We start from the raw sequence: 23,617 nt of genomic DNA, 5'->3' as shown, positions 1-23,617 counted from the left end.
CCTTGGAGTCCTGGGTTAAACTTATAGGCACGTGCAAGATGCCATTCTAAGCTTGTGTTGGGTGCTACTAGGCAAGCTTGCATAATGTCATTCTCACATGAAACATGCACTTCACAAGGCAACATGATTAAGCAACGATGCACAACTGATATACAATATAACCTTTTCTTTAGGTGTCTAGGACTGCAAATGAACTGAACTGCTCACGAACAGACTCGGCTCATTAAGGGCTTAGCTCGTTTAATAAACGAGCCGAGTTCGAGCTCAAATATTAGGCTCGTTTAGTAAACAAGCCGAGTTTGAGCTCGAATAAGTTCGACTCGTCCAACTCAGATCGTTTGTCTTTATTTAAATTATATAATAAATATATTGTTTATATAGTAAATAATATATAAATAGTATTAAAAAAAAACTTATTGAGCTGAGCCTGAGCCGAGCCTGAGCCTAGTTAGTTATCGAGCCGAGCTCGAGCTTAGCAAAGCTCGGCTCGGTTCGTTTGTAGCCCTATGTTTAAAAGAGGCTTATTGTTAAGCATAATTTGAAAGTACAAGAAAAATGATAAAAAGGGACACAAAATAATAAGAATGCAGTTGGAGAGGGCATTGCGCATTCCAAGTGGCATGGAAATCCAGTTGTGACACTTCACCACTAAGAAGCACGGAGACGGATACGGATGCAGACACAGACACGGTAAGGACATGACAATAAAATATGTTTTCATATATTTTTATTTGCTATCTAAATTGATATTATACCCACAAACAATCAATATTATCAAAAATAAATTTAATTCTTTAAAAAAAAAAGCACTTTTAAATTAACACTTACAATTTATATCTTTTTATTTTTATTTTTTATGGATGATCTATTAAATATTTAAATCTAAGAAAAAAATAATAAACATTCAACATTCATCAAAAGCACTAAATAGACAATTTGGCGTGTCCCTAGTGTGTCCCATACGTGTCCCCAAAGTGTCCGCGTCCCTAAAGTGTCCGTGTGTCCGACACAGATACAATATTTGTTTTGAAGTTATGTTACCAGAAAATGTTAATATCCTAGTGAATTATGTATTGGTACGCATGTTTTAAAACATGGTATACTTTCATTCCAAAATGATAAATTTAGTGAATCGAAGCGATCTCAAAAGTTTTTTCCAATATATTTCATTAAATGTTACCTGAAGAGGGGGAAAAAAAAACTATAATGAATTAAAATCAAAGGTGAGTTAAGTTTTGACATGACAAAAACATTAAAAATGAGTCATAAAGAAATTATATTTTATTGGATATCTAATAGTTAAGAGAAAATTACTCTAGAAGTAATATATCAAGTCTTACTCTTATCGTACCATATTTTAGAGTATGTGACGTACCACGTTCCCATTCTCGTTCCCGTTTCATATACCGGAACGATTCACATTCTAGGTAATATCGGTGCTTCATAGCTTCACCATCTAGGTTGGCAGCTAGCATTAGTTTCACATAAATTACATATAATCCAAGTAGGGTTGATCACTTGGTACATAGTCTTTTATCTTTGTATTGACGTATTAATTGGTCACTTAAGAATAGTCTATTTGTGTTAGCTGCCACAGTTAGACATGTGCTTTAGCATCACATTAGTGACTAATAACCCAAGTTGGCTCGTGCATGGTCTTAACTTTTGCATTGGTATACTATGGATACTTACTTTGTGTATTGAGGATACTACTTAAGAAGAGTCTGGACATGTGTTTTGCACCAAATCTTCTTGGATTCTCTTGGTAACTTTTGACACGTGGTGTTACTTCTAATACCCTTCCTATGATGGTGGTGGCAGTAGTGGTGGCGATAATGGTAGTAATGAGATTATAATAGCATTTATAAATTCAGTTAGAATTATATAAGTTTCATATGATTTAAATTTTTTTTTTAAGTTTGACCTACATTTTAAGAGATTTAAATTTTTAAGTGATATCAATTGTAATTATTAAATAGATTTAATTGATTATTAATTAATATATTTAATTTTAAGTGTTGAATCAGATTATCAAACACAAGTGATGCAACGATAAATAAGAGAGGCACACAACTCTTATACTGTTCTAAATTATTTAACTGACATAAAAATAAGTACCAAAAAATATATGTATTATTGTGTCAAATTTTTTTAGTTTTTCATCAATTAAAAGATTTTATCAAGTGCTTTTAGTTTATGAAAAAAGAAAATTAATTTTTTTGCATAAAAATTATATTATTTTAAGTTCTTTTTGATATTGGACAAACAATTTGGGGGCAATTAAAAAAACTCCCTAGACTTTAGTTTTTTAACAAAATAAACCCTCAATTTTAATTTTTTCAATTTAAACTCTAATATTTTAATTTACTTTCAATCTAAACCATTAACCTATTTTTCATAAATAAAACAAATGAAAAAAATATATTTTAATCATTAAACTTAATGTAAGCATATATAAAATGTCTAAAATACTATTTATCATTGAGTTTAATGATTAAAATATATTTTTTCAATCAATTTTACTTAACAAAAATAGACAAATAGATTATGTGGGAGTCGAATATCAGGGAATTCAGATAGGCCGAGTACATATTTACAAAATCAGGATATATATTATATTCGCCCGTCTCGTACGTTCTAAGTGCCGAGTATATTAATCGGCCATGAAGCCAGTTGAGCGGGGGGTCGATTGGAAGTTGGAATACAGCAAAAGGAAGGCCGAATGAACAATCACACGACGGATTAAGAGTGAGCCCTACCCTGATGTAGACACCCCATTTTTGACCGGCCCTAAGACTTGGGCGCTTTCTTTTGATTACTCGATGATGACAATTAGAATGTGTTTCTCACAAAATTCTCAGTAAGAAAGATGGAATTTAAGTTTTAATCCCAACCTTCACCCATTTTTTGGCCAAACTATTTTAGACCTTAAAACCCTCTTTTCAAAATATGTATTTTTTAAATGTTTCTACGATGTCCCGAGGCTCCCATTTCGATTAAAATATTGCACTTTCCAGTAAACCGAGTAAGGACAAAGTGGAAATAAATGGAAGGGAGGTGAAATTTTTGAAAAATATTTAAAAATATCTTCTTTATAGGTTTGGAGTTGAAGGAAATAGGAGGGGATGAAAGAGAGCTGGTTTAGGAAAAGGATGAGTATCAAATCATTAAGAAGGAAATGAGCAGCCTTCACTAAATTAGGCATTTCTCTTTGTACACTTGGAATTTAAATGTGAGGCCACCACCATTGGAAAGTAGACTTCTGGGGCTTCAATTTAGACCCAAGAACCACCTTAGACCAAGTCTAAATAAGGGAGATATGCCCATTTGAAGTTAAGCTTAAGAGCAGATTTTGTTGACCCAGCCCGAGACAGCCTTCACTAAATTAGGCATATCTCTTTGTACACTTGGAATTTAAATGTGAGGCCACCACCATTGGAAAGTAGACTTCTGGGGCTTCAATTTAGACCCAAGAACGGCCTAAAACCAAGTCCATATGGCGGAGATATGCCCATTTGAAGTTGGGCTTAAAAGCAGATTTTGTTGATTCGACCCAAAACAACAATAGCCCATTTTTCTTGGTTTTGGTTCGGTTGGGGCAACCCATTTACCTATTTTTTGAGCCATTCAAGTGCATCCACTCATCCTCCATTATACCTAATCATCCTCCATTGTCAAAAAGAGGTTTTGTTTGCATCCATAAAGGAGTATCCCATGCAACCACCTTGAAAATTTGTCCTCCTATCACATTCTTGTCTCCCACCTTGTCTCCCACCTTCTTTTTGACCTTTACTCTCCCTCATTGCCTATATAGAATGATCATATTGTAAGAGAGGAGGAGAACCACGAAATTGAAGAGAAAGGAGTGAGAAAAGGGTGAAAAAAGTGAGAAAAATTGAGTTTTTGAACCAAAAATATTCTTATCTTCCATATACACCTCATACCTTCCATAGCTGCTGAAATTCCTCATTTCCATACACCAAAACCACTCCAAAAATTCTGATATAGCCAAAGATCAATTGCCTCGACCATAAGGAAGAATGTTTAGTGATTGAAAGTGAAAAAAAACTAGAGAGTTAACCACTTTTCATACCACAAACTCCATAAACTCCATAATTTCGAATTAAGGATTTGAGAACACATTTCCTACACTTGAGGGTAATCAAGAGGAAGTTTGGAAATCAAGAAGTTCAATCTTTCTTTGGAAGGTGAATTTTTAATCTTTCATTTTCTTATATTTTGTATCTTATATTTATTTTCTTACTTCTTATTTCATTGTGTTTTGTTATAATCCAAGTGGTTGTTTATCTCATATTTATTTTCTTACTTTATATTTCATAGTATGTTGTTATAATCCTAGTGGTTTGTTTAGCTCATAATTATTTATTTATTTTTATTCGCATACTTTAATTTCATATTAGTTTTGTTGTAATCTTGCATGTTTTACCTCATATTTATTTTTTTCGTGTATTAGTCTCGTATTAGTTCTGTTATAATCTTGCATGTTCTATCTTATATTTGTTTTATTGCTTTAGGTTTATATTGTGAGTTTGCATTTTTTATTTTATTTTATATTTATTTTCTTTTTTAATCTAACCGGTAGTGGTTAATTGAGCCACCTACATATTTTTTTTGTTTGTTCCTTTTCTTGGTTTTGCAACAAGACAGGTTTTGCTTGGCCTAGTTCGCCGGCCGGCCTATTTGGCCGGTCGGTTAGCTTCTTCCGAACAAGATGGCGTAATCTCCCAATATTGACCAATTTCCGCCGGCGGTTCTAAAGAACATGAAGCTTTTATTTTATTTATTTATTTTATTTTGAGTGTATCGTGAGGTTTTTATTTTGTTGTAATATTCTCCTCATCCCTCTCTAATTTGGTTTGTAATTGTTCTTTAAATGTTGTAATAATTCCCCGCCCCGCTTCTTTCTATCCCGTTCTTTTACTTGCTTTCTTTATTTGTACATAAACATCATATTTATTTTTCATCATAATTATGCTTTGCATCCATGTTTCATGCATCTTGATTCGGCTAAGTTTGCATTTATGGATTTAATCAATTCCTATGTGATTATGTGCGCTACCTCATGTTCTTGAGATGATTCACATATCATAGTTTAGAAGCCGAATCTTTAGTTGCATCTCATGAGTGAATTGCATTAGGATTTTGTATATAAGATCATGCATATTTTACTAACTTTGTTTTGCAGCTTGTTCGTGGGACGTCAAACATGTGAGTTTTTATGCTTTAGCATCCCGTGTGTGTGTGTTTTTCTTACTATGTCTAGCATTCTACCATGAGGCTAGTTGCTTATGTGATATAACTCTATGAATGCCAGTGGATGGAGGTTGTGTCGCTTAATTTGGAATGATGTTGATTTTTCATGCTTGTAAACTCAATTTATTTGGGTTGTACATCGTCAAAACTCTTTCAAAATGCATGATATCAAATTGTTCCAAAATGAATGGCATAGTCTATACTTGTATGCTTCACATAGTAAATTTTAGGATTTATTAACTAATCAGAACATGAACATATAAATAAAATAAAATTCATATCATGGTTAGTAAAGGCCGATCTTTGATCGGGTGAGCGGGGGTGCTCATTATTGACCTTCCCCTCTCATACCTAAGGTTCCGAGCCAAGAATCCTTGGTAACGACGAATAGTGGCCTTGGCACGAGTCATGGGTTTCCTAATTTTCCCAAAATAAATATTAGGTGGCGACTCTGAGATCTGATGACGCAGTCCATTTTTGACAAAATTGCAATAAAATAGATTTTCAATAAAAGTTGCCAAATCTGGACTCTCATCTATGTTTCACATTGCACTCATGAGACTAGATCAAAGAGATCTCGGGAGTCCAAACTGTTTAACGCGCGTGGGTACCCCCCGGGCATGTTACACCTGAGAACCAGGAGCGTATATAAATAGAAGAACAACAACCAAAGAGAGGTAGGTGAGAACAAGTAAGTTTAACTTGAGATATAAGCAATCAAGAGAGTATACACTGACGTATCCGTCGGAGTACTAATTCTAGCATCCCCAACCGAAGTATTCATTCCTTTTCAAGTGACTAGCTGAGGATCACGAGCGTCTTATAGGACCCAAAGAGTATTTCCGAACCACTTCTCCACAATTGGCGCTGTCTGTGGGAATACGCAACTACATCCATGGCGAGCGTAATAGAAGATCCTCTGATAGTCGCTGATGAAACTACACCGAGAGATGACCTCACTCCAAGAAACATGCTGGGACCGGAGAATATCGCCGGAAGACGTGCCTTGAACTTCGACTCAGTTGCCCAGACCTTACCATCGACTTCAGCACATGAGACAATGCAAGCGATCATGGAACAGGCGAAACAAAACGAACAGAGATTGGAAAACATGATCGCTGAGAACGAGTGCCTTCGTCAGGATTTGGCCTTGGAAGTGCCAAAATCCCAACAAGCTGCACGCCAAGATCTAGGACGACCTCAGAGAGAGGATGGTCGACGACCTCGAGTTTGGAGACAAGATAGTGACAGTGATTCTGACTCATTATCCCCAAAACCCAAAAAGAAGGGACGAGTCGAAATCTCCAGTTCCCCCAAAGAGAGTCTGCGTGCACAGAATAAGCGAAGACGAAATGGTTCAAACGAAAAGGACCAACATGATCCCTTTGTGCAACGGATCGCAAAGGCAGTACTACCCAAAAAGTTCAAAGCTCCATTGTTCACCCTGTATGACAAGAAATCGGACCCCACTGATCACATCTGCCATTATAAGCAAGTCATGACGTTGCATACGGACGACGAGGCCATCATGTGCCAAATATTTCCGAGCAGTTTGGAACCATTGGCTGTCAGATGGTATTATAAATTGGAACTGGCATTGATTAAGACCTTCCATCAACTCCAAAAATCCTTTAGGGCAAGGTTTATCACCAATGAGGTCCAGCCGAAGCAGGCCTATTCTCTCTGGAAAATGCAAATCCAACTAGGGGAAACCTTACGAGCGTATTCGACGCGCTATTGGGAATGCTTTAATCTCGTAGATGATCCTGCAATGACTCCATGGCCATCACCGCCTTTAAAATGGGATTGCATCCTGATAGTTCCCTCCACAGTACCTTGACCAGAAGGCCCCCCAAAACAATCTAGTCGTTAATGAAGAAAGTCGAGGAATATTTCAAAGTGGAAGATGACGCCCTGTGGGTCAAAGCCAGGCACAAGGCCAGCAAGACGGCCCCATCTGAAATCATTCACCTGATACATTCTGTACCGTCATGGAGCCCTGAACCATAGAGTCGGGCTAAATGAGACAAGAGGCGAGAATCGCGCCGATCAACTGACCAATGTTTCCACCGAGCTAATGAACAACTTCAAGTGGATAGCAAGCGCAAAAGGCGCGCGGACAAGAAATATACAGAGTTGTTGGAGTCGATTAGCACGGTTATGACTAAAGTTCAACATCTATCGTTCTTCAAATGGCCGTCCAAGATGGTGGGACCTCTTGACACGAGGAGACGGGATAGGCGGTGCGAATATCACAAAGATCACAGTCATGATACCGACAGTTACTATGCTTTGAAAGATCACCTTGAGGAGTTGGTATAAGACGGTCGGCTTCAGCAACACATCCGAAAGAACAACTCAACCAAAACAGTTACTTTACGGCAGGATTCACCTTCGCTCGGCGTAATCCATATGATATATAGCTTGCCGATGGCCTCCGCCGTACATACAATTCAGTCACATCTTAGCCCCCAAAAGCAAATCATTCCAGCAAAACGGCCCCATGAAGCTGCGAGCATTGTTTTCAATGATTCAGATTTGGCCGGCGTAACACTTCCCTACATTGATCCCTTGGTCATCGAGCTACGTGTAAATTGATTCACTGTTGAGCGTGTTCTCATTGATCAGGGGAGCACTTCAGAAGTTATGTATTACAAGACATTTGTCAAACTTGGCTTCACTAAGTCAGACCTATCTCCACCTCATTATTTATTATTCGGCTTCAACGCTAATCGGGAATATCCGTTGGGCAAAATCACACTACCAGTTCGGGCAGGCTCCCGATTAGTGGATATAGAATTTTTGGTTGTCAAGCTGCCTTCGCCGTATAATCTTATCATGGGAAGAACTTGGCTGCATACCATGCAGGTCGTGCCTATCACATATCACTAATTACTTTACTTTCTGACTGAACGCGGCATCAAGCAAATTTGAGGTTCCCAGAATCGGCGCAGGCATGTTATCTTCTTGCCACAAAGACATCAAGAGGGCTGGAAGTGAATTCTATTGAGGTGCCAGATCGAGAGAGCCTCGACAATGTTGGGTGGCTCCCAAGTGAAAAGGCAACGGAAGCCTTGGATCGAGTTGAAATTAACAGGAATCCTGACAGGTTCTTCATGGTCGGCGCCTCCCTGAATCAAGCCGACATGCAGTAGCTAATTTCCTTCTTGCTTGGCAACCTTGATGTATTTGTATGGACACCATATGAGATGCCGGGTGTGGATCCATCTGTTTCTCAGCACCGTTTAAACGTTTAACCCAAATGAAAGCCGATTATTCAGAAAAGCCAACAATCAGCCGTAGAATACCGCTGCCATTATTGAAGAAGTTGACCGGTTGCTTGATGCCGGGGCAATCCAAGAAGAGACCTATCCTACATGGCTGTCGAATATTGTGGTTGTAAAGAAGAAAAATGGGACTTGGCATATTTGTGTAGATTTTGCGAATTTATGCAAAGCTTGTCCCGAGGATTGCTTTCCTCTCCCTAGAATAGACTAGCTCGTAGATGCCACGACACATCATCAACGAATGAGCTTCTTGGATGCCAACAGAGGCTACCATCAAATTGCCATGCGTCTGGAGGACCAAGATAAAACTGCATTTCTCACCCCAAGAGGAACCTATTGCTACAAGGTTATGCCTTTCGGGCTGAAGAATGCAGGGGCAACTTACCAAAGATTGGTCATTGCCATGTTCAAAGAGCAACTCGGCCGTACTATGGAAGTCTACATTGACGACATGGTGGTCAAGTCCAAAGAAGAGCAAACTCATCTAGCCGACCTGGAAGAGACATTCAGCATTCTACGCAAGTACAAAATGAAGTTGAACGCTTCCAAATGTGCATTTGGGATCGGATCCGGCAAATTCCTTGGCTACATTGTTAATCACCGCGGAATAGAAGCCAACCCGAGGCAAATCACAGAAATTCTAGAACTTGGCTCTCCTCGGTCGATTAAGGAGGTTTAAAAGCTTATGGGGATGGCCGTCGCACTCAACAGGTTCATCAGTCGTTCCACAGATCGTTGCCAAAAATTCTTTCGTACCCTTCGGTAGGGTAAAGCTTTTGAATGGACCTTCGAGTGCGAAGCCACTCTGAACGGTTTGAAGACCTACCTCCGATTAGTCCCACTTTTGACAACACCTTCGGCAGGTGATCTGTTCATTTTATATCTGGCAGTTTCTGACCGAGCTGTCAGCACTGTACTGATAAAGGGAGAACTTGGGGAGCAGCGGCCAGTCTATTATGTGAGCAAAGCAATGGTTGATACTGAAACATGTTACCTTCCGTTGGAGAAACTCATCCTTGCACTCGTCATGGCAACAAGAAAACTGATGCATTACTTTCAAGGGCATACCATTGGGGTACTAACAGACTATCCCCTCCAGTCAGTACTTCGTAGTGCAGAAGCATCGGGGCGCGTCTCAAAGTGGGCTCTCGAGCTCAGCCACTACGATATTCAATTTCTGCCTAGGACCTTAATCAAGGGGCAAGTTCTCATCGACTTTGTGGCCGAATTCACTGGAGGCCTCGCTGACTTTAATCTGATCAAATTCAACCTAAGCCGAACTGGAGAATTTATGTTGGGGACATTTGGCAGTTGTATTGTGACGGGTCGTCCAACCAACGTGGCAGTGGGGCGGGCATATTGATCATGGCTCCCGACGGGGCAATAATCGAGCAGGCGGTCAAACTGGGCTTTGACGCATCGAACAATGAGGCCAAATGCAAAGCATTGTTAACTGGCTTACGGAATGCACTTCTACTTGGTGCTCGGCAACTGTTTGTTTTCTGCGACTCAAAACTGATCATCAACCAATTGAAAGGGGAATACATAGCTAAAAATGACCGAATGACAGCTTACATGAAAACGGCGAATTCTTTGCTGGCAAAATTCGACCATCATGAACTAAATCAGATAACCCGGGATCCGAACACACACGCCGACGCCCTGGCTTGCCTAGCCTCCGCTATCAACTCAGAAATTAAACGGACAATTGATGTAGGATTCATCCTTGAGCCGAGCATTGCCTTCTTAGAGTTAGTTCAGATCAATGTCATAGAATCAAGTCCGAGTTGGATGGACCCCATCGCCGCATTCCTATCTTCCGAACAGCTCCCGACGGATAAGAAAGAAGCACATAAACTGCGAAACAAAGCCCTGCAATATTACTTGGATCCGCAAGGAAAGCTCTACAAGAAATCCCTTTCTGGTTCATACATAGAATGCGTTCATCCGGATAAAGTCGAGGAACTCCTAACTGAAATACATTAAGGTAGTTGTGGTGCCCATTCTGGCGGACGCTCTTTGGCTCATCAAGCTATGACACAGGGATATTATTGGCCAATAATGAGAGCTGATGCCGAGTGTTACGTCAAGAAATATGAACAGTGCCAGAAGTTCTCCCTTTTAACCCATATGCCTGCTGAAGAGTTAAGCTCTATAACCAGTCCTTGGCCATTCACCCAATGGGGACTTGACATTGTCAGACCATTACCTCGCGCCCCGGGCAACAAGCGATTTTTAATTGTTGCGACAGATTACTTCACGAAATGGGTTGAAGCAGAGGCACTAACGCACATTCGAGATACTGATGTGAAGCGTTTTGTATGGAGAAATATCATAACACGATTTGACATTCCAAGAGCACTTATTTCAGACAACGACACCCAGTTGATTGCGGCGTCTACCGAGAATTGTGCAGCAAGTATGGTATTCGGCCCTATTTCTCCACCCCGGCTTATCCACAGAGCAATGGTCAAGTTGAAGCCTCCAACAAAGCCATTTTGGACAGCATCAAGAAACGGTTTGAGAAAGCTAAAGAAAAGTGGGTTGAAGAGCTCCCAGTGTATTATGGGCTCATCACACTACACCAAGGCGATCAACTGGAGAAACGCCGTTCGCCCTGTGCTTTGGAACTCAGGCAATTATCCCCCTGGAGATCGGCTTACCCACTCTGAAAACAAAGGTCTTCGACTTGGGCCGTAATGACATGATGCTAGCTTTGGATCTAACTCTGATTGAAAAACGACGAAATCGAGCCCTCGCGTCTATGGCACGGTATCAGCAGCAGCTTGTTAAATCATACAATCAACGTGTGCAGCTGCGACGTTATATACCCGGAGAACTAGTTCTGAAGAAAGTTCTTCCTGTTACTAAGAACCCCGCTGACGGAAAGCTAAGTTCCAACTAGGACAACCCATATCAGATTGAGTCAATCGCCGGCACAGGGGCATATCGGCTCAAAGACATGTCTGGGAGGAGTCTGCCACGCCCTTGGAATTCCACGCATTTGTGTAAATTCTATCATTAACCTGACCTGTGGGGCATGATACTTGTTTTGAATGTTCACCATGTACAAATTTTACTTTTGCAATGCAAAGTCTCTTATTTTCTCATTGTGAAATTCAGTTCGTTAAATCAAAAGTCTTCTGATTAAGCCTCCGGATTCGGAGCGCCCTTCATGGATATCACGATTGGCTAAGTTATAAGCCTCCGAATTCAGAGCGCCCTTCGTGGATATCACGATTGGCCAAGTTATAAGCCTCTGAATTCGGAGCCCCATCAGTGCATGACACTTTTGGGCCGAATGAGCCTTTGGATTCGGAGCGCCCTTCGTAGATATCACGATTGGCCAAGATATAAGCCTCCGAATTCGGAGCCCCATCAATGCATAACACTTTTGGACCGATTAAGTCTCCGAATTCGGAGCTCCATCAATGCATGATACTTTTGGGCTGAATAAGTCTCCGAATTCGGAGCCCCATCAGTGAATGTCACTTTTGGGCCGAATAAATCTCTGGATTCGAGGCACCTTTTGTAAAAGCCACGACTGGCCAAAAGTCTCCGAATTCGGAGCCCCATCCGTGCAGGACGCACTCGAAGCCAAATGAGCCTTCGAATTCGGAGCACCCTTCGTAGAAATCACGATTGGCCGAGTCGAAACGCCTCTGAACTCGGCGTTTCTTTCGTTTGAATAATGATTGACGAGCATAAACACAACAGATGAAAAATGGTAAATAACAGAAACAATTTGCCAACATTTAAAATGATACGTTTCATTAAATTGATCAAGTTTACATAATTTACATTCAATTTGTGTTAAAAATGCTACAATAGATGCAGCTTTATTCAGCGCCACCTTCGTCGTCACTCTTTTCGACTTCGTAGGCCGAAAAAGGAAAATAGTTACTCTAATATAACGGCGACGCCAAGTTGATGCCTGCTGCTCGAAGAGCCTCTGTGGCTTGGAGAGCCTTAACCCACCCGTGCTTGAATCCCCGATTCTCGTATTGGCAAACCTCCTCAGCAAGCTTTTCCTTCGTCTTGTCTATCTCAACTTTTCGGCCGTCGTGGAAGCCTTGTTCATAGGCCCTGGTCTTTGTAGACTCTATTGCAAACATGCTTGCCGTATCTCGATCGACAATCGCATGACTTATCAGCCGTTGGGTCACCCTTTCCTCCACAATTGGGTTAGCTGGGCCAGCTGAATGTGTCTCGACAGTCTTAACCTTCCTCAGTTCACGCTCAACCTTCTCTACGCGAGCTTCTAAATTCCAAATGTGCTAATCCTTTTGCTCTATCTCTAGCCACGCGGCACGTAGATGCATGCTAACTTCATAGGCGGTATACAACCCTCTCACCGCTCCATGGATGCCTTCCCGAAACACTTTGAAATCCTGTCGACCGACCATCGACTGTTGGACTTCTAGTGAAAAAATCTGTCGAGTGAACTTGACTGCCACATTTGGGTCGTGAACGATTAAATCCGCTTCCGTCATCGGTTTGTTCTCTACAAAAACCGCAAAACTCAACGGACGCGGTGTCGCACCAGATTCTCCTCTGGAGCGCGGTTGAGAGGATTTGCCCCGTTATTGCTTTTCCCTTCTGGGTGACCTACTTCGACGACGTGGAGACTGGCATCTCTCCCGCTCCCTTGACACCCTACTGCTCGTGCATATAGGCTCGCCACTTTGATTCATCTTTGCATCCAGCTCAGCCAATGTCCTCCCCTCTCCTCTGTTATTGAAGAATAGCCTATTTGACATTCACACTTATCTCTTCAATAGACTGGTGTGAGTTGAGTCTGAACACTCTAATGGGACCTGCACGCGCGAAGCGCTCACCCCATTTATTTCCTACGGATGCAGCACCCCCAAGGCAATCTCATTAATGCTACACTTTAAAAGCCTGGCCCCGATTGAATCATGTACCCCAGCCGCTCCATGGGCCAATATCATTCGGCGTCCCAGTTCATGCACCAGCTGGGGCAAGGGCAGATTCATTAATCTAATCGGCCATAAGGCAAGCCCTTGCGCCGAACAAGTTGAGTGCCCCAGCCGCTCTATGGGCCAATATCATTCGGCGTCCCAGTTCATGCACCAGCTGAGGCAAGGGCAGATTCATTAATCTAATCGGCCATAGGGCAAGCCCTTGCGCCAAACAAGTTGAGTGCCCCATCCGCTCCATAGGCAATATCATTCGGTGTCCTAGTTCATGCACCAACTGGGGCAAGGGTAGATTCATTAATCTAATCGGCCATAGGGCAAGCCCTTGCGCCGAACAAGTTGAGTGTCCCATCCGCTCCATGGGCAATATCATTCGGTGTCCTAGTTCATGCACCAGCTGAGGCAAGAGCAGATTCATTAATCTAATCGATTGCACTGAACAGGTTGAGTGCCCTAGCCGCTCCATCCCAGTTCATGCACTAGCTGTGGCAAAGGTAGACTCATTAATCTAATCGGCCATAAGGCAAGCCCTTGCGCTGAACAGGTTGAGTGCCCTAGCTACTCCATGGGCCAATATCATTCGGTATCCCAGTTCATGCACCAGCTGGGGCAAGGGCAGATTCATTAATCTAATCGGCTATAATCGACTAGACGCCGAAGCCTTAAGCTGTTTTATTTGTTAGTCTTGAATTTTCATGCACCTTTAGAAATTGTTAACTGCTGATTCTTTTAGTTATTCGGCTAAAGAGCAAAGAGGCCGAGGATGTTTAATTGATTCAGTTAACCTATTGGATATACTATTTACTCATATAACAAATAGAAGAGCATAAGGAATTGTCATTTATGAATTAAAGACAAATAGTATATGTAGTAAACTCGAGAGCATAGAAAATTTTTATTAATAAATTGAGCGCTAATAGTAGTCATTTTACACATGAAAATTAGCTTACATTTAAAAAAATGAAAATCTACTAACAAAAGCCTACAAAAATTGTGCATCTAAGATGCCTACCAAAAAAAATATGCCTTAATCAATCTTCAGGGTTAGATGCCAGCGGCTCAACGTCCACCTACTCGTATGGAATCGGCTGCGCCAATGTCACATTCGCAGCAGTGAGGGCTTTGACCCAGCCGTGTTTGAAGCCCCGATTCTTGAACTTCGACACTTCTTCCACGTAGCTTTCGAAAGTGGCATCCTTCCCAGCTTGGAACGCTTTGGAAGTCTCGGAGTGGGCTATTTTCTTTGCCTTCTTCGATTCTTCCAAGTCGGCTTCCAACTTGGCGATTACCTTCTGGGCTAACTTGAGCGCATCCTCGCTCTCCTTTGCCCTTTCCTCGGCGGCAAGCCTTAATTGGTCGGAACTCCTCGCTCACTTGGCCTCCGAGTCGGCTCTCGCTCGTTCCTCCGCCGCTTGCGCAGCCTCATAATCGGCCCTTTGAGAGGCTACCACAACCTTGTTCTTTTCATTGTCAATTTTGGCTTTCAAGAGGCCGATCTGTTCTATGGCGTCATGTTGACGACAACTGATCTCGGCTATCCTGCCCACCGTCTACAGAACAAGGAAATAGAGTTACAACAGACAAATAATAAGAAAAATATTTATACATATATATGTATTTAGACGAAAGACTGCAGATAAGGCAAGTAATGTACCAATAAGGCCGATTGAGCGACCAAAGCAATTAGCGTTAGATCTGGCTCCACACGAAATGTGGCTCTGTCAACCGGCAGGGATATTGAGGAGGCCATACTCAAGGCCACAATCGGGTCCTTCAAAGCCGAAGCATCAGAGGCAATCGGCGTATTCCTTATCCTTGGTTGAATAGTAAATGGAACAACCAAGTCCGATTCCTCAACGCGAGGCCGTTTGTCGCTTCGGTCTTCACCGTGGACGGCTTCTTGCTCTGCGGGGCACTTTTTCCCCATTTGCTCAGCCTCATCCGCCCATTCTACCTGCTTCATCTCGGCTGTTTCGATTTGAGCCATTTCTTCTGCAATAACAGGCGGAGTAGACTCAGCGACTGTGACGGGTGGATTTTCCGATCGAACGCTGAGAAGGTCTCAGCCATATCCACTTCCTTTCGGCGTTGAGTAGACTCAGCAAGTTGTGTAAGCGATTCCCCAGCCATATCCTCAGGATAAGCGCCGAGAAGGTCTCCTAAGTTTGTAAAAATGTCTTCGAAGGAGACGTCCCCTTGGCCTGATGTGGATGGAGGGTCGGACGAATTGAGTCCAGCTTCCTCAAAGGCCAAGTTAAGAGCTTCGTCTACCTCGGCTTCCAACTGATTCGGGTTCTCAGCGACCGGATCGGCTGTTTATTCTTCTACGTGTTTCGAATCGGAGGCTTCTAAACCAACCTCCTTTAGGTTTTTGAAGCCGGGGAAGATAAGGGCTGTAAGATGATCTTCGCTTCTCGGAATTGGAATATGGTCTGCCGCAGAAAACGTTGCGTAAGTCGGCGCGTATCGCAAGAGAATGTGGGCCGCCCTTCCTTGTTTCTGAAGGTTTGGACAGCCAATGAACTGTAGAGCGATTTTAATTTCCGCAAGTACACCATTGTCGGCTGAAACCAACACTTTCTTCAAATCGTTGCCTGCATAAACAAAATGGTAAATACATGGAAGGAAAGCCGAATACATATAAGGTGAAAATAAACTAGAGTGAGCTATACGGCTACCTGGTTCGCCTTTTCGCCTTGGCATGGGATCTAGGCGATCTTCACCCTCGCCAAATTCCTAATTGCCTCGGACAATGACCATCACGTCGTCGACACACTTGCCAGAGCTGGCAAGCATAGTCACTAGGTGATGATCGGTATCCTTGGCCTTGAGAAAATAACGTCCCAGCCGGCCAGTAGACTTGGCTGAGGCATAATAATGCCGAATTGCAGGTATACCTAGGTTAATCCTAAGACGACGATTCAACTCTATAATCTCCATTATGATGCGGAAAAAGTTCACGTTAGGCTGGGAAGGAATTAGACCCCAGTGTCGAAGGACGACCTTTAAAAATGGGTAAAGGAGAAAACGAACTCCGCCCTCAACAATCAATAGGAGAGGAAAGATGATTGTACTCTCATCGGTCCTCTCCATATCAGTGGTGCTATCTGCCACAAGTGATAGATGGACATCATCAGGGATGGAATAATGGCGTTGGAAGCTGGAAATTCGATCCGTAGAAAGGAGCTCTTTCAAATTTTTTGCCATCCAAGCCAGTCTAAGGATTATGCAAAACTAAAAGTAAACAAGGAAATGATATTGGGAGTGAAGGAGAAGAAAACTTACGAGAAGCAGAAAGGATAATGAGAAATAGGAGAAAGTTGCAGAGGTCGCGAAGTGAAGGAGTTGTACTCGAAGGCGAACCAGAAACTTTGAGTATTCAAAACATACATTTGAAGAGACAAAGTTTTAAATCACATTAAATGAAGGAAGCGTACGAAGGGGCGGGAACTTGTAATGATGACCAAAAAAACGTGTGCGTTTTGACACACGTTGGAATGAGGTTAACCGCCGAATTTTTGACTTTCCAAATTCGAAACCAAACACGCCGACTAACTGGTGTTAGTGGGGTATTTAGGGGGCAATTGTGGGAGCCAAATATTAGGGGACTCAGATACGCCGAGTACATATTTACAAAATCAGGATATATATTATATTCGCCCGTCTCGTACGTTCTAGGTACCGAGTATATTAATCGGCCATGAAGCCAGTTGAGCGGGGGGCCGATCAGAAGTTGGAATACAACAAAAGGAAGGCCGAATGAACAATCACACGACGGATTAAGAGTGGGCCCTACCCTGAGGACCAGGAGCGTATATAAATAGAAGAACAACAACCAAAGAGAGATAGGTGTGAACAAGTAAGTTTAACTTGAGATATAAGCAATCAAGAGAGTATACACTAACTTATCCGTCGAAATGCTAATTCCAGCACTCCCGACCGGAGTGTTCATTCCTTTTAAGGTGACTAGCTGAGGATCACGAGCGTCTTATAGGACCCAAAGAGTATTTCCGAACCACTTCTCCACAGATTACATAGAAAGCAAGTCAAAAGTTTATGGTTTAAATTGATAAAATTAAAAAATCATGATTTATTTTGTTGCAAGGGTCTAACTTTGAGGATTTTTGGTAATTATCCCAACAATTTATGACGGAGATAGTATTTTTTAAGGTAAATTACATTTACATACTACTTTTTAGGATAAATTACATTCACATTCCCTGAGATTAGGTGAAAATGCAGTGACCATCATATTTTTAATATAATTTCACTGATCTCCTTTATTGTTTGAATTCAAATAATAATTATATCTTTTTTAATTAGTAATTTATTAATTATATGAATTAAGAAAATGATATTGCCATACATTTTTTACTAAAGTGTATACTTATTTTGTTTATTTTAGTGTTGACCCATTATTTATATTAATTTTAATTACTTTAATCTGACTAAAAAAGAAGTAAATAATTATGTTAAAATATGAGATTAACAATCTTTTGTTCAAATCTCGTGGAGGTTATTGTAATTGGGCTGGGTTTCCCTCCAGTCCATGATCAGACTAAAGGGTATTGTTGGGCTTGTGAGCAGTGGCGGAGAGAGTGAGGGACCAGGGGGGTCACGTGCCCCCCATGGATTTTGGGATTTTTTTTTTCTTCAAATTTTGTAAACATAAAGAAAATATTTTAAATAAAAAAAATTACAAAAATATTATTAGAGTGAAATGTCAATGATATTTTAAAAATTATGAAAACAATAATGGTTGTTTTAATTAAAAATGAAGAGACTACTATAAACCATATTATCTATGAAAATTTTTGAATGTAACGGTGATGTTATTATTATTAACACAAGTATAAATAATCTCACTATAAAGATATGAAATTTATTGGATTGTTAGTTACATTTGACATGTGAGGTTCACTCTCTATATATTTATGTACTATTAGTTGGTGATATCACATATCAATAATGACATGATATTACCATTATATTGAATATTTAATCAAATTTTATATAAAAAAACATTTATCATTATATAATTTATTTTAAAACTTATATCCAAATTTTTTTGGTATTGTCCATTATATATTAGTTACAAATAACATTATTTTTTTGATATTTCTAGAAATCAATCGTAAAAACTTGCATGAAATATTTTTGAATTTTTTTTTGATATTGTAATTAATAAGTGTTCTCTCTAATTTAATTTTCTAATTTCGCCACTACTCGTGAGAGCTCACCACGGGTCCCGTTTCAATAATCCAAACTGTTCAATGTGTAGAACTCGTCGAGTACTACATACCTGTAAAAAATCACGTTGATCGGATATTGATGGCTATCTCATCGGATCAGATTTCTGTCAACAATTTATTTTTTTTACCATGCATTTTTTTATACAAAACTAATTTGATCACGTAACTATCGATATCCAATCAAAGCGATTTTTAATAAGTATATAATATTCGACGAGTTTTACATATTGTATGATTTAAATTATCAAAATAGAACCCGTGATAAACTTCACAAATTCAATAGTATCCCCTAGTTCAATTACGGGAGGAAGCCCGCCCCATTGTAATTTACTTTATTTTTTAGGCAAATTACATATACCCCTCGAGGTTTAGCTAAATTACAGATACCTCTGAGGTTTGAGAAATTACAGATACTTCTCTAAAAGTTATATTTTCATAACAAATTAGTGGGCAATTTATTATGAAAATGTAAACCCCAAGAGGCAATTTGTTATGAAAATATAAATTTCAGGAGGGTATCTGTAATTTCTCAAACCTCAAGAGAGTATCTGTAATTAGCTAAATTTTGAAAGTGGTATACGTAATTTGCCCTATTTTTTAATATTGCATATGCTATTAGTACGGAATTCACGTGTTTCATATACAGTATAATCAGCATTTCTTGTCCTTTTGGTTGACGTGGATAGATCTCAACGACCCTTTATTTTTCAAAATAAATAAATAAATTTAAAAAAAAAAAAAACCAAATAGATAGCCCTAGAAATGCTCCATCATATTATGGGGTCATTTGGGAAGTTGCCAAAAAAGTCAATTTTTTGACTTTTCAGTTTTTTTAATCAAAAAATCGCTTTTTTTTATCTAAAACAATCCAGTTTTTTGTCAAAAAATTAAAAAATTAACTTTTTACCAATTTTTCAAAACACCACTATATGTAACTTATCACAAAATATATAATTTTATTATAAAATTGTGTAATATTAATTATAAAATATATAATCTCGTTATAAATTAACATAATAAAATTGTCGTAACTAAATTATAAAATTTTATAACATTAATTACAAAATTACAAACTTTTGCAAGACCAATTACAAAATTTTTAAAATTTTTGTTACGTCAATTTGTAGTGAGATTACACATTTTATGGTTCATATTATAAAATTTTATGATAAAATTATACATTTTTATGATAGGTTACAGATAATGTGCACCCCTAAATGTGCGCACAGGAGAATTTCCCCTCACTGTTCAAAGTAGCGTGAGAGGTGAATAAATACAGGCTAGAATGATTCTTTACTGAAGTTACAAGACTATTCTGAGAATACATTTGGAGCTCTCTTTTAGCTGGGAATATATTTGTGTAGAATTGTTATGTTTTGCCCTAGGCATTCACCAATATCATAATATTTATGTATATATTTATGGACAGCAACAAAACTAATCCAGAGCTGGGTTTCCCAGGAAATCTTGGTTTGCACCCTTCACTACTTTTGAGGATCTCTTATTTATTGACAATTTCTATCTCTTCCTATCCATTTATTTATTCATCCATGTGGGGTTTTGCAATACAATTGAATAATGATTCTCCAAGTTGTTTGTTTTTTAATAGATATATATATATATATATATATATATCCATATACATGTGCTTATATGTGTGCATATATAAACATTAATATGATTACAATAATGGGTAGCTAAAATATTGGGACTTGGATTATTCCCATTTAAACTTGTTCTAGTTCCCCTTCCCCATGCCGGTTTGTTCTTGTATTCTGGATTTAAGAATCAAATTATTCTATGCATTCAATTTTTCCATTTTATGCGCTAAATCTCCCTACATTATTTGGGTTTTCTTTTTTCTTTTTTATGTTTTTTTCTTTTTTTTCTTTTTTTGAGGACTTGGGTTCTGAGAGTTTTGTGACCCACTTTGTTTGGTAATCTTGAAAATTTCACTTGCTTGTTGTATCTGTTACAAAACTCGAGCATGATTCTGTGGGTCACAAAACTGGGTCTCTTACGCCGAGCTAAATTTCACGCTCGAGCATGATTCTGTGTCTTACGCTCGAGCGGGGCTTTCTACGCTCGAGCGTAGAGTCGATTATATCAGTCCGTGATTTCACTTTTTGGATCACTTTTTGACCTACTTTTCCTTCATAACTTTTTAAAAACCGCCCCTGGAGTGTTTTTTTTATCTCTCTCTCCCTCTACACACCTTCTCTCTTTCGATTGATCTACTTAGAGTGAGTTTCTACCTTAGATCCTTTATTAAAAAGTTAGAGTGAGTTGAGGGCTTCATTTTAATCTGAGAAACTTGGGTTTTGGAGCACGTTGGTCTTTGGTCTTCATCTTCATCTTCTCCATACGGGTTATTTTCTTCGAGGTAGGGATTTTCCTACTCCATTTTATATGCTTTGTTCTAAGTTTGGTATTTTGATAGGTTGGGGACACTTTGAAAATTTTGGGAAAAAAACCCTAGTTGAATTGCTAAATTGATTTGAGTAATTAATTTAAGAAAATTGGGGAATTTGGTTAAATCCATGAAATTGGGGAATTTATTGATTAAATGGTGTAGTTGGATAATATAAATCACTCGCCTATTGAATTGTTAGTATATTTATTTTTCGAGTCTAGAAATAACTGATTTGGGCTATCGGTGGAGGATAGTCGTGCTTGTTGTAGACATTGCATGCGGATTAGGGAAAATTGAAACTAATCAATTTGTTAAGTCATAAATTTAGACTATTGAATTAATACAGAAATTACATGTATTGATTGAGCATTGCATATGCATATTGTTTGGGAGGAGATAGGGGATGTACTCCACGGTTTAGGGGAAGATAGGGGATGGACCTCTAAACCGGATTTTTTGTTTGGGAGGAGATAGGGGATGGACTCCATTAGCACCATTTTTATGTGTGCTTATTATATTGAAGTGTTTTTACATGATTATTGATACAGCACTAAAATGTGTATCAAATGGGAAGTATGAAGTGTTTTGATATGAGCATGAGTCTCATTTGTTTTGTTGATATTGGAAGTAATGGGAATATGATATATAATTCACAGTTATAAGTTTGGCTAGGTTCTGAGCCATGTTGATAATAATGGAAAGTGAAATGTGTCTTAGACATTAGTGTCATGAGACTGTTTAATGATAAAATTGATTATCTTGGTTAACCATCTATTGAATGCTATAGCTTTATTCAATGCTTATATTTGGTTTAGTATTTTTCTACTGGGCTGTGGCTCACCCTTTATGGGAACATCATTTTCAGGTTCAGGTGATAAGCTACCTCCACGGACTTAGCCTGGAAGGATTTGATGTTTGGGATTTTGAAGACTTGTCTTTAGTTATATGTTTTATTTTGTTATTTTTGAGATTTCATGTAAACATTCAAGCCTAGGGCTTAACTTGTAAATGAGTTAGTACTCATCCTTTTTGTGTCCAAGTGTTAGCTTGGAAAGATGTAAGCCCTTAGGGCATTTATTTTGATGTTGCAGGATGTTACATGTGATGTCTTTCAATAAGAATACTCTGATGAATAACTCAAATGATTCGTTTTCTTTTATAAATGCATGTTAATGTTACGGTTATTATAGGTTATTTTGAGGGCGTGACAGTTCTTGCTGGGATGAAATTGAATCTTATTTTGCATGACACGAATTGCAGTGGCTTCCTTGGAACTGTGGAAGGTAATCTCTGAATGTATACACTCGTATTGACAAAAAACTGTCTTTACTTGAGACAACCAAAACAGAACATGTTATAAGGATTAGTTATTTGCCTTGGCATAATAGGAGTTCGCTACTAATTACATTTTTTTGTTGAGTATCAAGTTCTTTCTTGGATGTAGAGTCTCAGTATAAGTTTCTTATAACTACACTATTTTTTGAAGATCTATGCTTTTAACGGCATGTTCCTAGTCTTCTTAGAAGACTAGTTATATAATTGTGACCAAACTGCCGACTTTGTTGAGCATATTTTAGCCTTGATCTATGGATATTGTCCTACTACACCAACCATTGACAAAGAAGTCTTTTGATGTCTTTGTTGTAATTTTTTATGATAACTTGAATGCCCAGTTTGGCATAAGGGCATTTTCTGTTTGCTCTTGGTTTGGTATGGTACTTTCAATTCTTTCTCTTTGAGTGACATTTGAGTTTTCATTCCTGAAAGTTATGCCTAATGTTTCTTAGATATGACAATGAAGTTGTGCTAATATTTCGTATGAACAATGAATTATAAGCATGTATAAATAAAATGACATAGGGTAGAACCCTCAAGTACTGATCTAATTAGATATACTCCTGTGAAAGCATAGTTGTTATCAAATCATTAGTTGTTTTGGTATTAATAAGAGAAAACTATATCAAAAATAATTTATGTTTTCTAGACCACAAGCAGCACTCATTAACCTACTCAAAGATGGTAAAAAAAAAAAAAAACATTTATATTCAAATGAAATTTATCAATAATGAATAAATTCTATGTGAACGACAACTCCTTTCAATGAAAAACAATGATGACTACGCAAGAAAATTTGAACTAGCTTCTCTCTCTCTCTCTCTCTCTAAAAAAACAACGTTCAATTAGTACACATTAATGTGTGTTTGGGAGGGGAAAGATTGAGTACATACCGAACCTTTGGCATAATGCATAAAGTGGTGGTCCCAAAACTTGAACCCATAACCTTGAGGTTGTTAGGCCAAGTCTTAACCATTGAACCAATAGTCACCCCCTTCTCTCTCTCTCTCTCTCTCTCTCTCAAGCATCAAAATAAGAAATGAGAAATTTTGAGAAGTTGTCTTTAATTACCTATGTAACGCCCTCATAATGAACCCATTATATTTACATCATTGA

General features: G+C 39.1%; 1 long non-coding RNA gene and 1 pseudogene across 1 annotated transcript; both read left to right on the top strand.

Annotated features, from left to right (window-relative positions):
* Positions 1-3,860: 3,860 nt before the first annotated feature.
* LOC145795309 (uncharacterized) lies at positions 3,861-22,329 on the top strand. Its single transcript, XR_014336060.1, has 2 exons — positions 3,861-4,208; positions 22,032-22,329. It is a non-coding gene; the product is annotated as an uncharacterized LOC145795309 (long non-coding RNA).
* LOC145796091 (glutamate receptor 3.4 pseudogene) overlaps positions 22,329-23,617 on the top strand; it is a 29,547-nt pseudogene continuing 28,258 nt past the window's right edge.

Source organism: Camellia sinensis, chromosome 7 (assembly GCF_055761805.1).
Source record: "Camellia sinensis isolate YWXY chromosome 7, ASM5576180v1, whole genome shotgun sequence".
Classification (NCBI taxonomy): domain Eukaryota; kingdom Viridiplantae; phylum Streptophyta; class Magnoliopsida; order Ericales; family Theaceae; genus Camellia; species Camellia sinensis.
Note: the sequence above shows the minus strand (reverse complement) of the source record. Positions and strands in the feature narration are given on the sequence as shown.